Source organism: Oryx dammah, unplaced genomic scaffold (assembly GCF_014754425.2).
Source record: "Oryx dammah isolate SB20612 unplaced genomic scaffold, SCBI_Odam_1.1 HiC_scaffold_25, whole genome shotgun sequence".
In the NCBI taxonomy this organism is placed as follows: domain Eukaryota; kingdom Metazoa; phylum Chordata; class Mammalia; order Artiodactyla; family Bovidae; genus Oryx; species Oryx dammah.
Window position 1 is genome coordinate 73,107,065 of NW_024070209.1, and position 17,564 is coordinate 73,124,628.

The following is a 17,564-nucleotide window of genomic DNA, read 5'->3' on the forward strand; positions in this document are numbered from 1 at the left end:
TTTCTGCACAGTTGGTCCTGTGTAAAACCCTCATCAGTTTTCTCCCTGGTGTTGTAAAATGGCCTAAAAGCCCTCCTCATGTTTACCTGATAGTGCATGTTCTTATTTGCAACCAGAGCTTGTTGAATTTGTCTTCAGAGTACACATCTATTGTGTTTATTTAAATATGCATGATTAGCCAGGCTGTAATTGCATTTCCTGCACTTACGTTCTCTGCTGCTTCGTGATTAGGGTGACTTTAATTGCTTGAAAAAACTTTCAGGATGGTGGGGGTGACCTCGGGGCTAAATACTATGTTGTGAATGTGCGTGCATGAAGATGTGTATCGAAGTTCCTTTGATGACTTTAGTTGTTCTTTAGTCTTAATAGTCTTCTCGGTGTTCCAGCTCCAGCAGCCCCTCTTAACAAAGTTACCAATGAAAGCTAAGTGGTTGATCATGCTGTAAGTGATTTCCTGTTCAGAAGGACTCCAGCGGGATCTCTGGTTTTTCTGAGCTGCTTGGTGTTTAGGGAAGGTTTACGTTTGTTTTTATTTTTCCTGATAGCCACTAACCCACACTGGAATCAACTGAGGGTATATCAACAATGGTAACACCATATCTTTATATAATATAGTAAGGTTTCAAAGCATACATTTTTTTAATACAAGCTAAACCTGATTTTTAATTTAACCTCAAGACTTTTTTTTTAAGTGAAATATGTCATTCAGTGTACTCATTTCTTATTCAAATGTCCTCATTTCTTATTCAAAAAGCAAATTTGTCCATGTTTTAAATTAAGAATAGGAATATAAAACATTATATTTACTATTATTTCCAGTTAAGAGAGCAATGGAATCATAGGGAAAGGATGGAAGAGGTGAGTAATGAGGGGAGGAGGCAAGAAAAGAGAAAAGGAGACTGTCAAAAAGAGGGAAAGAAGACAAAGATGAAGCCAGAGTAGGCAACAAGCCCATACATCTCAATAGCTTTAATGTAACAAAATCTTGTTTTTGTCTTTGATTTATTTGGTTTTGTGTTTTCCTCACTTACACATCATGTATTACTTTCATCTTCCGGCACCTTTGTATCACTGGGAACATTCCCATGGGCAAAGCAGGAAATGATCAGGATGGAAGGTCAAGCCCAACCCTTAAATGCTTTTTCCAAGAAGTGACACATATCACTTCCGCTCTGTTCTATTGGTCAAAGCAAGACATATGACCACACTTAATTTCAGGGAAGTGTGATCCTGCAATAACAAACAATAGAATGGGAAAGATTAGAGATCTCTTCAAGAAAATTAGAGATACCAAGGGGACATTTCATGCAAAGATGGGCACAATAAATGACAGAAATTATATGGACCTAATAGAAACTGAAGATATTAAGAAGAGGTGGCAAGAATACACAAAAGAACTACACAAAAAAGATCTTCATGACCCAGATAATCAAAATGGTGTGATCACTCACCTACAGCCAGACATCCTGGAATACGATGTCAAGGCTTTAGGAAGCATCTATGAACAAAGCAACTATGAACAAAGCTAGTGGAGGTGATGGAATTCCAGTTGAGTAATTTCAAATCCTAAAAGATGATGCTGTGTAAGTGCTGCACTCAATATGCCAGCAAATTTGGAAAACTCAGCAGTGGCCACAGGACTGGAAAAGATCAATTTTCATTCCAGTCCCTAAGAAAGGCAATGCCAAAGAATGCTCAAACTACTGCACAATTGCACTCATCTCACACACTAGCAAAATAATGCTCAAAATTCTCCAAGCCAGGCTTCAACAGTATGTGAACTATTAAATTCCAGATGTTCAAGCTGGATTTAGAAAAGGCAGAGGAACCAGAGATCAAATTGCCAACATCTGCTGGATCATCGAAAAAGCAAGAGAGTTCCAGAAAAACATCTACTTCTGCTTTATTGACTATGCCAAAGCCTTTGACTGTGTGGATCACAATAAACTGTGGAAAATTCTTCAAGAGATGGGAATACCAGACCACCTGACCTGCCTCCTGAGAAATCTGTACGCATGTCAGGAAGCAACAGTTAGAACTGGACATGGAACAACAGACTGGTTTCAAATCAGGAAAGGAGTATGTCAAGGCTGTATATTGTCACCCTGCTTATTTAACTTATATGCAGGGTACATCATGAGAAATGCTGGGCTGGATGAAGCACAAGCTGGAATCAAGATTGCTGGGAGAAATATCAATAACCTCAGATATGCAGATAATACCACCCTTATGGCAGAAAATGAAGAAGAACTAAAGAGCCTCTTGATGAAAGTGAAAGAAGAGAGTGAAAAAGTTGGCTTAAAGCTCAACATTCAGAAAACGAAGATCATGGCATCCGGTCCCATCACTTCATGGCAAATAGATGGGGAAACAATGGAAACAGTGAGAGATGTTTTTTTTCTTGGTCTCCAAAATCAGTGCAGATGGTGACTGCAGCCATGAAATTTAAAGATGCTCCTTGGAAGGAAAGTTATGACCAACCTAGATAGCATATTAAAAAGCAGAGATATTACATTGCCAACAAAGGTCCATTTAGTCAAAGCAATGGTTTTCCCAGTAGTCATGTATGGATGTGAGAGTTGGACTATAAAGAAACCTGAGCGCCAAACAATTGATGCTTTTGAACTGTGGCATTGGAGAAGACTCTTAAGAGTCCCTTGGACAGCAAGGAGATCCAACCAGTCCATCCTAGAGGAAATTAGTCCTGAATATTCATCGAAAGGACTGATGCTGAAGCTGAAACTCCAATATTTTGGCCACCTGATGGGAAGAGCCGACTCATTGAAAAAGACGCTGATGCTGGAAAAGACTGAAGACAAGAGGAGAAGGGGACGACAGAGGAGGAGATGTTTGGATGGTATCACCAACTCAATGGACATGAGTTTGAGTAAACTCTGGGAGTTAGTGATGGACAGGGAGGCCTGGCGTACTGCAGTCCGTGGGGTCTCAAAGAGTCGAACACAACTGAGCGACTGAATTGAACTGAATTGATGATCCTCCAGTTTGTTTAGAAGAATTAGAAAAGCAGGTGCTGGTAATGCCCCAGAGATGTGCTTTACAGCTGAAACTATTTGCTGGGAACTTCCTCCAACCGTCCACTCAGACTAGCATCTCCTGAGCCCACTCTGAATGTGCCAGCAAAGTATGTGATCAAGAACACCGCATAACTTACTGAGAACACCTTTCAGAGGAGGACAAACACAATGGATATTTATTTTAATGGCAGTAATAAGGGCTTCCAAGAGAAACTTCATTTTTAAAAAATTTTATGGATTACTGTGCAGTCCAAGAATCAGAAATGATCACTTCTGGCATATTACTTCTCAGGTCAATTTAAAGCTGACCTTGAGCAGACAGGGGATTAAATAACAACATGTTCATTCCACTGACCTTTGATGGTGTGTGAGATCATACTCTCCTTGAGACTGGCAAAATGAGAAGCTAGACCCAGATCTCTGGAGCCTGCCATGAACAAGCCACTTGTGTACGTGTGTTGGGAGTTCTTGGTTGCTGAGGTCCTGAGCTCATATTGTACTCCTCACTGTCTCAGGGGACTGTCCAGAGCATGAATTGGTACAAACTGTTTTTCCCTCATCCTTCCCCACTGTGATGTGAGGTAAAACATCCTGCTCTGTGGATACAGGTAGAAATTTCCTCTGTCTGCATCACAGGTTTAAACTGGACCCACCTAAGACTTAGCTACTGCTGCTGCTAAGTCGCTTCAGTCATGTCCGACTCTGTGCAGCCCCATAGTCAGCAGCCTACCAGGCTCCTCCGTCCGTGGGATTTTCCAGGCAAGAGTACTGGAGTGGGTTGCCATTGCCTTCTCAGTGAGGTGCAAATTTGAATGGATGGCTTTGCCTAGTTCACCAATATTTGTAACATGTACAGCTGGGAAGACCATACAGCTTTAGAACTCAAGCATCCCCTTTAATCTGTATCATTATTGATCGAAGCACCAAAAGGTGTTTACCGCAGAACTAAGTCGTCACCCTTTCTTCCTCCTGGTTCAGACTGGTAGAGTTTAATTTCTTCTCTATCAAAGTGCATTACTCTGTATGCGTTGTAAAATAATTGTAAGACTTTTTAAATGAAGAATTTACTAGACATCCTTCCCCACACTGGCTCTGTAAATCCATTATAGAGAACCTTTTATACTATTTGCCTTCTTCCCTTTCAGGGATTATTTTGGCTTTTGGGGAATTTGAGGGAAATGGATGATAACTGACCTTAACTGTGATTTTGGGGCTGTGGTTCTACCTTCAGCCTCCGCCACTTTTCCAGTACATTTGTGACATTAGTACCTCAGCTGATAATTCTTCTGTCTTTCCTCTCCCCCTTCTTTCCTCCTCCCCCTTTTTTCTCAGATCCTAGGTTTGTAATTAAGGGTAGAACTGCCTGGCTGTTTCAGATAAGACTTCACTGAGTGACTGTTCGACCCATGATATACCCTACAGTTTAACAGACCTAGGAATTAGATTATATCGGTTGAGTCAGGGTTAATCAGGCCCATGATAATCATCAGACCATAATTAAAGGACCTTGTCTGCCTTTTTCACTACTACATCCCCTAGCCACTAGCCTAGCGCCTGCCACATGGCATATACTCAATAAATAGTTGCTGAATGAAAGCTTGTATTAACCAAATGTATAAGATATTGACTTAAAAACTGTGTAAATTTATAGGTTTTTTTAAGGGACATAACTGGTTCAAGAACCTAAGCAGTAATTTTGCTCAAGGTACTTCCATATAATAGGTAGATCTATCCAAGAGACTAAATGATGGTTCAGAAATGTCCTTTATAAAAAGAATCAGAAAAACAATTTTCAGCTTAACCAAAAGAATAGGAAGAAGAAGCCAATATATTAGTATTTTTATTAACTCTCTTACTATTTCTCTCTAAAGAACAGATAGATTATGTGGAGTAAGAACATCCTCTCTTTTTTAAGCACAAATAATCTATAAAATGCAGGATACCTATAATTGTTTGTATCCATTGAAAACACTTTGAGCGTTGCTTAGTAAGAACCCAATGCCCATAACCAGAAGTGTGGTACAGAGGGGTACACTAAAGTAACAACAGACTGGTGAAAACCCTGCTTTGATAGTGGCCTTGAACTGTGGACTACTCCCTCAAGGTCAAACAGTCTCCCAATCCTACTCTGGAGGGATTTCAATGTACAGATTTATTCTAGGGACACCTTAAGGGTCCATTTTTCTCAAAGACTCGGCGTTCCATAAAATTTCACTGCTGCATTGCTAATGCCAAATAAAATCCAAGGCAATGGTTCACTTTACTCATGTAGCGTGTATTCCTTTACACATTTCTCCAGTTCCTTCTATTAGAAGATCATTGCTTTTTATATACAGATCAGAAAAGACTGTAGACAGTAATGCATAAGGATAGGGGACAGGGGTGACCTTGATCCCAATTCGAAGAGTAGTGATCCAGAGAGTTACATAGGTGGTACTCTGAAAATTATGTAATTAGAGGATCTTGGGGATTTCACCAAGAGAACATGCCCACACTTGGCATCTCTCTATTTCAGCCAGTTGAGATATCAAGTGGATCTTGCCCCAGGCCTTTTCTGATTTCCAGAACCAGACAAACACCCCACATGACTAAACCAGAGAAAGCATGATGTGGGGCTAGCTCTCAGAATCCCCCTTCTCTAACCATGGCTTCACCACATACAGCCATGGTTGACCTGTGATTCTGCCAGGACAGACCTCATGGATGTTAACTTTGTAAGTTTAAGAGAAAGTACTTACCAAAGAAAGGCTAAACAACAACAAATAAAACCCTCCTCGTTGTCCGTTAAAGAGATTATTGGTGAGCCCCTTGACGTGTTCATGGGTCGGTTTCCCACTTGGTTCACTTCATCTTTGAACACAGTTTCACTGAAAAGTGATTCACATGCCTCTTAAAAAATTTTTCTGGAATTCCTTGGCCCCACCATATTCTGTAACAGAAGCCCGAGTCTTCTGCTTCCTGACAGGCAAAGGATTGCCATTTATTTATTTAATCTTCAAGCAATGTCTTATTACATATGTTCATTTGAGCAGTGGGTGAGCTTGGCCTTTTGGAGGATCAAAAGAGAAATCCTACACAAATACCACACTCAAATAGTATGAACATTATTTCATGGTTGGCATGATGCCCTATATTCAGAAACACAAGCCAGGTCAGTGATAACCAGAGCCTTAGGCACCATTGCTGCCCTCCCTTCCAAGTTGGCCAGCTGCACTAACGGATTTTGGTAAACAAAGACCAATGTGCTGAACTTTGTGACTATGCCCCAAACCTTTAGCCTGGATCCCAGTCCCACTCTTTGTACATCTGCCCATAGATGGCCTCATGAAAGTCTTCAAACATGGTCACGTTCACCAGTCTTGACTCCTGTACTCACTATAGGCACCTGGTAGCTTATTGGGGTTTTTTTGTTGTTTCCTCCAAAAGAAAATGTCATAGCAATATTGAAAAATAGGTACTTACATTTCATTTCCCCAAAACTCCTTAAACAGAGAGAGCTTACAGCCTGAAAATATAAGGGAAATAGCTTTGGCTCTTTGCAGCACTTCCAATATTTTTCAAAACTGGCATCAATCACAAGCTGAAAGGTTGCCTTACCTACTTGGTTTATTTTCCTCCTATACTATATTTATATCTTTTGTTCTCATGATCAGAATGCATACAATATATGAAAAACATACACCAAGGCCTCTGGAAAATGTTTCTACACACCAAGCTGGAGAAGTTCACCCTCCAGTAGCCTAGGACATAATATCTGCCCCCAGCATACTACAGTCTGGGTCTCATCAACAGAAAAGAAGGTAACTTCTAGGTTTTTGAGCCCAAGAGCCTGGGAAATTGGCTTAGAAAAAATTGAACCAGGAAGATGATGTGGGATACAGGAAAGGGACTTGGATCTGATGGAGTACATACCGAGCTACAAAAAGTCGGCAGTCAAGCTTTTCATTTGGTCTATTAGATATTTGGGGTTAGGCTGCTAGAAATTTAGTGGAGAAACAGGGCTAGCAAAATAAAATTAGAGTTTAACCCATAAACACAGGAAAACCCACTGTAGACAAAAAGAATAAAGAGGAGGTAGGATTGTGTGTTCTCGTGAAAAACCAGAAAGTTTCAAGGAGAAAGTTAATAAGGCAATTAAGGCAAGGATTTGACAATAAGGTAACAACCTTGTAAAGGAAAATTTCATTATGGTAGAGTGTAGATAGCTCTGAAAGATGGACTTTTGTCTTCTTGTTCAACCTGCTCAACCCCACCCCCACTGGTGTCACCTCAACAAAGGAAGGAGTTAAATAAGGAGTTTACCTTACAGAGTTGCATGTGAATAGATTATTACAAAACCTCATGTCTTTTCTGTCTCACCATGTATATAATCTTTACAAACCTCAATTTTCTCATCTATAGATCCAGTCCACAATTCTTTGATCCTTTCATCACTGATACCAATCAGTGTATTTGGGGAAAGGCTATGAACCAAGAAGGGTCTGCGGAAATCCTCTTGGGTTCATTTGACTGATGTTTCCTTTTGTGACTTTGAAACCCTCTGACCTCCAATTCATTTTCTGGGCCCTCTAACCAACTCCTTCCCCAGGGTTTATCATGCCAACCTTCTCCCTTCCACTTCTCTAGACAAAAGAAAGCATCCTAAGAAAACAACATCAGCTTCTTCCATGATCCCTCTCTTTTGGCTTAGCTCTGAGATTCTGGGATGCCTCCTGCAGAAAAAAGGGTTCCCTACACTCTATTTCTGGGAGACCTCACTCGGCATCCTCACTTGGCATGTGATTGAATCCATGACCCTCCACTTGGAGAGCATCTTTGGCGTTTCCATGCGTCCTGCTGCCATACCAATCTCTAGGGTTTTATAGCTGACCTCCGGCTGGTTCTGATGTTCCAAATTAACAGCAGTGCCAAGGTAGGGAGCTTCCTGGCTTAGCGTCCTCAACTGAAATGAACATCTGCTTAATTTCAGCCAAAGAATCGTATTATAAAGAGTATGGGAAACTCCTTTGCACTCTTCTCCATTTGTTGCTAATCATAATTTGGCAAGTAGAATTACTCACATTTGGTGCTGCAGTGTAGATTGCCCAATGCTTAAAAAAAGAGAAGAAAGAAATATAGAAGCATTCTTTACAAAATTAGAGACAATGCAGAAAGACAGCTACCTGCAGCTAAAGTGGCACCTTTAAGTCGGCCACTGTGGAGAACAGTATGGAGGTTCCTTAAAAAGCTAAAAATAGAACTACTGTATGACCCTGCAGTCCCACTCCTGGGCATATATCCAGAGAAAAACATGATCTGAAAGGATAAATGCACCCCAGTGTTCACTGCAGCACTGATTGCAATAGCCAAGACATGGAAGCAAACTAAATGTCCATTGACAGAGGAATGGGTAAAGAAGATGTGGTATATGTATACAATGGAATATTACTCAGCCATTAAAGTGGTATCTTTAATAAGAAACCATGTATTGCTCTACAAAGCTGGCTAACCATAAATCCTTCCATGCTTTTATTACTATATATTTCATATTAACTTATATATAATATTCAATATTTATCCACTGCTTTCATATTTCAATTTTCAGCTCCTATATTTAACCAGCTCAGATCTCAGGAAACCAAGCAAGAATCTAGGAGACTCTCAGGCCTATAGCTGCCCCCGGACAGCTCCCAAATGTGCAGAAGAGTCTCAAAGTTTATTCTTGGCCCCTTGAAGTTTCTAACCTGATCTGAAGCTAGTGGTGGCCCCCGCTTCCTTCCATAGCAGCTCACCGTTTGGGAAGAGAGGCCCTGGGCAGGCCACTCTCTTTAGGACCTCATAATGCTATCACCCTCGACCACATTTTCATCCTCAGCACTATGGACATTTGGGGCCAGATTACTTGTGTGTGTGTGTGTGTGTGTGTGTGTGTGTGTGTAGTGGGGGGTGAGGAGTGTTCTGTATGTTACAGAATGTCTAGCAGCATCCTTGATCTCCACCTACTAAATCCCGGTGATATGCCCCCACCAGGTCCCTATCAGGTACAGTTATCCCCAGTGAAAAATCGCTGCTTAGGACCTCCCTGGCTGTCCAGTGGTTAGGGCTCTGAGCTTCCACTGCAAGGGGCCCAGATTACATCCCTGGTAGGTGAACTAGGATCTGAGAACCTTGCTCTCTGATACCAGTCTGAGCCTTTGCAGCATTCTCAGCATCCCTTATTCTGAGGGTTAGCTATGGGATGGATGGTGAAAGATTTCTAGTCACGTTTCCCCACAAATGACCCCTTTGTCCACGTGTCCTGCTTCTGTTAATGTCGTTGCCAGCAATCCCCACAGGCATGCTCTCTTCCAGCCCCCTGCTCTCCCCACTCAGTTGCCAAAGTCTAGTCAAATTTTTCTCCAAAAGCTTGCTTATGTCCCTCCCCTCCCAGTTCCTGTCACCATTCTTCATTCCAGCCTCCATCACCTGATCTCCTTGTCTGCTGCTTCTCAATCCGACCTTCACTTTGCCTCAGAGCCAGACTCCTAAATCCAACCAGACTGACCACACCAGTCCCTCCTCGGAAGCCTTCACAGACTCCATCTGCCATTGCTCATAGCAGGGGCACCAAGCTTTTTCTTAAAGAGTTAGGTAGTAAACATTTTAGGCTTTGTGCACCAAATCAAAGGCATTATGTAAGGACTTATATAACCATTTAAAATAAAACCACTTAAAAATGTGAAAACCATTCTTAGCTCACAGACTAAAAAAGCAGGTGGCAAGCTGGACTTGGCCATGGGCTGTAGTTTGCCCATCCGTGGCCTAGTAAATAAACGTGATGACCATTTATTTAAGGTTCTGGATGATTGTGGCCCACACTTGTCTTTCCCACCGTGTATCTTCTGTGCTCCCGGCACGCTAGTATCCCCACATGCTCCCTACCCACCCCCACACCCAGCCTCCTCTCTCGGGAAGCTTCCGTGCCCTTTCCTCACCTGGACTGCCTTTCCTGAGCCGCTTCCGCCTATTGAAATTATACCATCCAAGACGCTCTCAGATGCCACCTCGCCTGTGAAACCTTACCCTGTTCTGGAAGGTCAGAGTTAAACCCTCTTGCCTCTATGTTCCTTTTCCTTTGTACCTCTGCTATTTCATCCTCCTTTGTAGGCCAGCTGCTTACATGCCAAATTGCCCCAGGAGGCTGTGAACCTGCGGGGAGTGGAGACCTTGCCCCTTTATACCATTACTTTGCACCTGTCGAAATGGAATCGTGGCAGGTCATACCCCATGAGCCAGCATGTGAAGCATTTATGTACATCCTCACTAACCTGTGAAGATACACTTAATCTCCACTTTACATGTGAAGAATCTTAGCCCAGAGAGGTTAAGTAAGTTGCCCAAGTCACACAGTGGCAGAGCTGGAATACAAACTAGATCCACCTGACTGCTAAGCCTGGATTTTAACCACCTTATCATATAAGGGACTCAGCAAAGAGTGGCAGTGCTGGATCAGGTACCCCACCTCACCATACAGGTTTTCCTTACCCAGAAAGTGAAAGTGAAGTCGCTCAGTTGTGTCTGACTCTTTGTGACCCCATAGACTGTAGCCTACCAGGCTCCTCCCTCCATGGGATTGTCCAGGCAAGAGTACTGGAGTGGGTTGCCATTTCCTTCTCCAGGGGATCTTCCCGACCCAGGGATCGAACCCGAGTCTCCTGCATTCCAGGCAGACGCTTTAACCTCTGAGCCACCAGGAAAGCCCCTGAAGCAGAAGCAGCATTTACTTACCCAGAAGCAGCATTTAAATTTGTCTCACTGAACTTTAAGATAGCTTTGATAGGTTCTGCCTGACCCATCATTGAATTCACGTCTGCATTAAGGACTCTGCTCTCCTGGAATCCTGTCGTCTTTTGGTTTCTAATACACAGTCTCACTGTTTGGTATTCATTTTATAAGGATTTTTCCCTCAGTGAGGTCCCGGATCATTTTGCTGAGAACTAGATTTGAAATCCTGTGATGAGAACTAATGCACCATTTTCAAATAGACCTGGGCAAACTAGGAGAAACAAACAAAAAGAGGGTAATTCTAGTCTTGGAATTTATGAGCTTCCCTATCTAAAAGTTTAAATTTCAACTCTCTTTTGATCTTTGGGTTTATGGTGAGTTTTAAGAGGTTGTTCTTCTTAGACAGTCTCAGGAACTTAATATGCTTTCCTCCTTCCACCCAGAAAGATACCTAGACACCTTGCCTCCACTCTTTTCAGCCTTGGGTAAACCTTGTCTTCTGTGTAATTTAGTTCGAATTGAATAGGGGCAGAGTCATGAAAACCGAGAACCATAACCTTCTCCCTGTTGCCAGCAGCGTGATCACAGAACCTACCAATCCTGCCATTGCTGTTTCCCATCCAAAGCAGTTAACCCCACCAGTGGGTGACAGGTCATGGGTAAGCCCTGAGTTTCCTGAAGTGAAGTGGGAACAGACAGGTGTCTGCCCTCTGCGGAGGGACCTCAGGACAGGTGTTTTGGTGGCCCCGTCCTTCCAGCAGACACACACCATAAATGTACACTAATGGTGTTGAGAGAAGAGACACATCATCAAACTCTCTGGCCCTTCTCTCGAGAGTTTAGAAGCCAAGTTCATCCTTAAAAGCTGCACCGCCCTTACACTCAGAGGTAGACACTTTGGGGAGGGAGGAAGGTTTCCAGGCATGTTCTTTACCTGTTTCTAATTCACCCCAGAGGGAACCGCGGCTTCTGCTTTGCTCACTGCCACGTGACTGTCTTTCTTCTCTCGTCAAACCTGTTCTCCTGTGTGCTCACCTCCATCGCTGGGCCTGACTCCCCAAAGTCTTAGCTCTTGTCATATTAGGCAATTATTTTCAAATCTTGCAGCAGGACAGACTTTGCAGCATCGGATAATCCCTCTCCTTTTACTTCCGCATTCGATGAGACAGCTGCATTTTCCCAGCAGAGTCACCATCAGTACCAGCTCAAAATAGTCTTGGGTTGTTTTTTTTTTGTTTGTTTGTTTTTAACTTTTTGTTGAAGAAAAAAACAAAGTCCGTTCTCTATACATCCCAGTTCTCTGTATGTTCATGGTTGCCTCATCTAAATTTCAGGCTTGTAGTTCCTTTCTCCCAATGTTGTTTCCTTGGGGTGTTGTTGTTGTTTTTCTGAGTGGGCCTCTGAAAATCGGCAGCAAAGAGGCCAGTTTGTTTATTTTGAGTACACTGCAGCAAAATGAAGGTAATTGTCCACACAGGCCATCTGCTACCTGGCAGGTGTCCATGAGTCAGAGAGAGAAAAATGGAGACTCAAGTGTCTCCTGTTACCATGATAACCGCTTAGCTCAGAGTTGTCACTGGGCGTGTGTGTGGAGGGGATGCTGTTAATAGTTGTTCTGGCGAGGGCATGAACTCTCAAGATCAGGCTTTTTGCCATGAGCCTCCCTGGGTTTGATTACCTGATGATAACGTGTATCAGGGAGATTAAAAAAAAAAAATTCATACCTGTTCCATCAGGAAAAAGAAGGGAAGGAAATAGTATTGATGGAGCCCCTACTGTGTGCCAGGCATCCTGCTGGAGACGACTGAGCGTGGCCAGGACAACACACACATCGTTTTCCTGCTGCAAAGAGAGCCTCACCCTTTGTGCAGCCCCGCTCTCTGCCACAGCGTGAGCCCCTGTCTCACTCACAGTGTCCTCAAGTCACCTTCTCTGGCATTCTCTGCACCTGTTTTGGCTCCACTATTCGATTTGCACTCAAACAGAAGACTAAGTCAGAATCACCGTATTCTCCTTTCTCACATTTTTCAGTTGTGGTGGAAATTAATTTCTGTTGCGTGGCCTCGGCAGTGGGACATCCCATCTGGTGCATGTTCCATCTGACCTCAGAAACTTGGGGCTGAGATCCCAGTGAGCTTAGGAGTCTCCCTGCAGTGTAGGACAATTACAACACCCAGGCGGGATTTCCCCGGTGGTCCAGGAGAGACTCTACCTTCCAGTGCAGGGGTGCGGGCTCATGGGTTCAATCTCTAGTCAGGGAACTAAGATCCCACATGTCACAGGGTGCGGCCAAAAATTTTTTTTAATAAAACTTCTTAAAAAAAGATGACGACCCAGGTATCTGTCTTAATCTTGTTACTAATTTATTTGTGACCTTGTGACCTCTCAAGGCAGCGCTCTCCTCAGATATAGATAAATGCTGAACTGAAACAGCCTATTTTTCTGGGGTCATGAACCCTCTGACATGCTCTTTTCTTGGAACATGATACGTAGCTTTCTCAGAATCTTTGCTGATTGAGAAGCAAAGAGCCAGCAGAGGAGAGAGGCTCTCCGATTGTAATGTTTCTCTAGCTCTGTCTTTCTAACAGAATTGTTCCCAACTACAAGGGACCTCTGTACTCAGAGAACCTGAGTTACAGGGCGTTTCTTGTATTTAGTTATTGGTTGGACACGTGACTGGCCTGTGGTATGTTCAGGCCTTTGTAATAGGTTGTATTTCAACAAGGTCCCACTGTCCTTGCCTCAGGAAACCTTAAAACCGGGGAGCGTGTCATGAAGCCTCCCCAGGCTGACCTCCGCTCTCCCAGCAACTGAAACTCAGAGGCATGCAGCGGTTTTGGACCTTCATTGGACAGCTTATCCCCACCCACTAAGAGACATCTGAGTAGTCCCTCCACCTTCGCTGATTTCTGTGAGAGTGTCAGGTTCCCCATAATCTCTAGGTTCCAACAGTGATGCTCCCCCCAACCCCCAATTGTGCTGCTGCTTCTAGATCTGTTTGTTCTGTGTGGAGGGAGCACTCGGCAGTCTCCGTGGGGAGGGCCTGCCTCTTGGGACCCCGCTAGGCCTTTGAGACAGGGCGCTATCAGTCACAGCAGTGCTCCCATCTGCACGGACTTCAGTGTGTCTGTCTGGCACAAACTTGTCTCTGCGGAGGGCAGAGAATGAGCCGTCTCTACCCGGGCTGCAGGTGCCTGTCAGCGAGCTGGAGCACTGCCGTGAGCCCTGCGGCTCTGCCTCCAGCTGCAAGCGCTCCAGACACTCCACTCTACTTATGGAGTTAGAAGGACCTTGTTTTGAACTGTCTCCTTGAGACAGCCCCTCCTCTGCCCCCAGCAGCCTGCTCCCTGTACCTCCTCAAGGACTTTGCATGCAGGGCCCTGAGGGCAGCGTCTCTGTTGTGGACTCTGCTCAGGAGAAAGGAAAATTAGAAGCAGAATAGCCTCTATGACCCTGAGGTGGCTGCCATGCATCCCCAAAGGACAGCCTTCACTGACAGGGTGATTGTAGCCAAGGCAAAGCCTTGGTGAGTCAGCATTTCTGAGAAGAGGTAAACTTGATGAAGGTCATAGCATCATCGAATTTTACATCTGAAAAATGCTTCACAGGTCACCAGTGAAGCCACTCAGTTTGCAGATTAGAAGACTGAACCCCAGAAACACTGAAATGCGTATGCTGTACTATGGATAGAAAAGCCCAGGTCTCCGGACTTCAAAGCCGTTCCCTTCCCACCGAGCCTCAGTGCCTCCTTGGCGTTCACCCGGGGTGAGAGTCAGATTCCATCTTGGTGCCTGTGGCAGCCCCTCCTCTACAAGTTAGTGAAATCGCAGCCGAGAATTGTCTCCAGGTCCCGTCATCATCAACAAAGTAAAGAGGTCGAAACTTTCAGCCTCAGGACAGGCTCATATGCTGAGGGATTTACACACATTCTCAGATCAGGAAGAATTTTTCTTGAACCCATATCCTCGCCTCTCTTCTCATCCATGGTCCTTCTCCCAAGGTCTTTGGCATCTCAGGAGGGCCTGTGGGCCTGGTTGCATCCCCAGATTTTCCCTCCTACTCCCTTTCCGTCAAATGCTCTTCAGATGTGGCTGATCTAATAATGTATAAAGAAAAAAAAAATCAAGCTTTGCACCTAAGTTATCTATGGCTGCACATACACTGGAAGTTAATGACTTAGAAGAAAAAAACCTAAGTCACAGCTTCTGTGGGTCAGGGGTCCAGGCGCTGTTGAGCTGGGTTCTCACAGGCTGAGGTTCAGGGTTTCTCACAAGGTTGCAGGCACCTCAGGGCTCAGCAGATCACATTGTTGTTGCCAGGACCCCTTGTGGGCTGTAGGACTGAGGGTCACAGTTCAAGGCTGGCCTGATGGCTGGAAGCCACCCTCAGCTATTTGCCAGGTGAGCCTCTCCACGGGGCAGTTCACAAGATGGCAGCTGGCTTCCTCAGTGTGAGCGGGGTGAGAGGAAGAGAAAGCACATGTGGACAAGACAGAAGTCATGCCTTTCATCAACTAGTCTCAGAAATGGTATCTCATTAGCCTGCTTTAGTTAGAGGCAGTCACTACAGCCAGCCCATGTTCAAGGGGAGGGAATTACATCAGACGGTGACTGCAGGGAGGGAGGGTGTCACTGGAGGCCCCCTCATGGGTCTGCCCACCACAGTCAGTTACCTAGTTAAAGCATTTCACATAAAGCTTTATTGATGGCGATAGATTTAGTCCTCCCTGGAGCTCATTGCCCACTCTGGCTTCCTTCCCGCTTTCCATTACAGAAGGAAAAGGGTCAGAAACTTGATACACCTCCTTGTCGTTTAACAAATATTTATTAAGCCTTTACATGTGGTAAGCACAATGGTAAGGAAGATAAATTTGAGAGGTGAGATTAATGCTGTGCAGGGGTCCGAGGGAGGTGACAGTGAAGCAGTCAGCCGGAAAGCCAGTGGGACTGGTCAGACACATGGAGGGGGGCAGTGCTCCTGGCAGAGAGAACAGCAAGTATAGAGGCCTGAAGGCGGGAGAGAGGGCTGTGCTTCCAATATTTCAATAGATTGTTATTCTCGAAACCGTGCAGGAGCAGAGTCAGTTGACCTCCCTTGCACCAACATGTACCTCATCCCAAATCAACCCTATCCTGATGCCCCGCCTCGGGCCTGGCTGAAGTCCCTGCATATTGGCTGCCTGTGACTTGTGTCTCTGCTGGGGCCTTGGGGACATACTGGCCCACAAGGATGCCAAACCAGCATTGTTCTGCTGGACCCAGAATCCACAGAGGGTTCCTGACAGCTCTATCCTGGCTGTGTTTTAATCCAGCATGATCCTAAAGCCAGGGACTGAAGCTTGAGATCCATGGAGAAAATTGTGTCCTCCCAGGGGTCTGAGAAGAGCTTTTCTCTTTCCACTGCTCCGAACAGACAACATCAGGAGTCTGGTTTCTGTCTTCCTCAGAAGGCATGTCCTGGGCAGTGATCCCAGGAAGGGGGGCTGATTATTTTCAAGCTGATGGTGGGCAGTAGGATTCATTTCCTGATCCTACAGTTTTAGCCACATGTGGCTGTCTACTCCGTCCATTCCTTTTACCTCATTCCCCATCATCATTTTCCTATTAAACTGTTTGCAGAGGTTCCGTTTCATGTTCTTAAAAAGCAACCTATTTGTTCATCTCTGACCTTAGGGCTCTGACATTCAGTCCTCAGGCAGTGATGCTGGCTCCAATCTCCCCGAGTGAGGTTTATTGAGTCCTTGCCACACGGTTAATGCTGGGTTGGCCCTTCATACAGTGAAGTCAATTTGAGTTTCACAGGCCACATACTTAGGGGGAAAAATTATTTGAGTGGCTTTAGTTTCCCTCTTGAGTTCTCACTTTCTGAGCTGAGCACTTAGTCTGGGCATTTCATGCAAACTCTGAAGTCAGTCACTTCAGAGATTTTTTTTTTTTTCTGGCTGAGCTGGGTTATGATGCACAAGTTTTTCTCTAGTTGTGGTATGCAGGCTTCTCTTATTGTGCAGCACAGACTGTAGAGCTTGGACTTAGTATTTGTAGCATGCAGATTTAGTTGCCCTGTGGCATGTGGAATCTTAGTTCCTCTACCAGGGAACCCACGTTCCCTGCATTGGAAGGTAAAGTCCTAACCACTGGACCGCCAAGGAAGTCCCAACTTCAGAGATTCCTAACCCTTTTCCTGCACCCAAAATGAGCGCTGCATCCTGGAGGCTTATACAGGGTGCTGTAGCATCAGTGGAGGAGTATCCGCAGCTCCGAGGCGACATGTTGCTGGGGCCATCATGTCCTTTGCTTGTGGCCGGGCCAGGTTCTCGCAGGCAGCAGCCCCCATTCTGTGGCTAAGGCATCTGAGTTCAGAGACTCCCCCAGCATCCAGGCTCCACACCTGACCTCACTGATGCTCTGACTCCTCTGTGACTGAGGGACAGCTTTGGGCGCATTGCTTCTCACAGTATCAGCCTATTGACGGCATGGGATCCTTCCTTGAGGCTGCTCAGGCAACCCAGGAAACAACTTTTATTCTGTTTCCTTCCACCCTGGGAAGGCCCAGGAAAGGCCCAGGCACTGCCAGGATCCACCACTTCTGTTATCTCCTGCATCCTCCACTGTGCCAGCTTAGGACTTTCCTATAAAGCCAGGCCTCTACATCAGACTTTCCCGCCTTCTCTGCAGATTCTCTCATCTTTTCCCCAGTTTCCTTATCTTGTTTGGATTGAGACTAAAACTGCTAGGTCTGGTGTTCATAAGTACCTTCAAACTAGGTTGAATCTTATGCTCTGTTATT

General features: G+C 44.7%; 1 protein-coding gene across 13 annotated transcripts in view; it reads left to right on the forward strand.

The window, feature by feature from the left end:
* Positions 1 to 17,564, forward strand: part of DTNB (dystrobrevin beta) — a 238,612-nt gene that overhangs the window by 202,033 nt on the left and 19,015 nt on the right. The window lies entirely within an intron of this gene.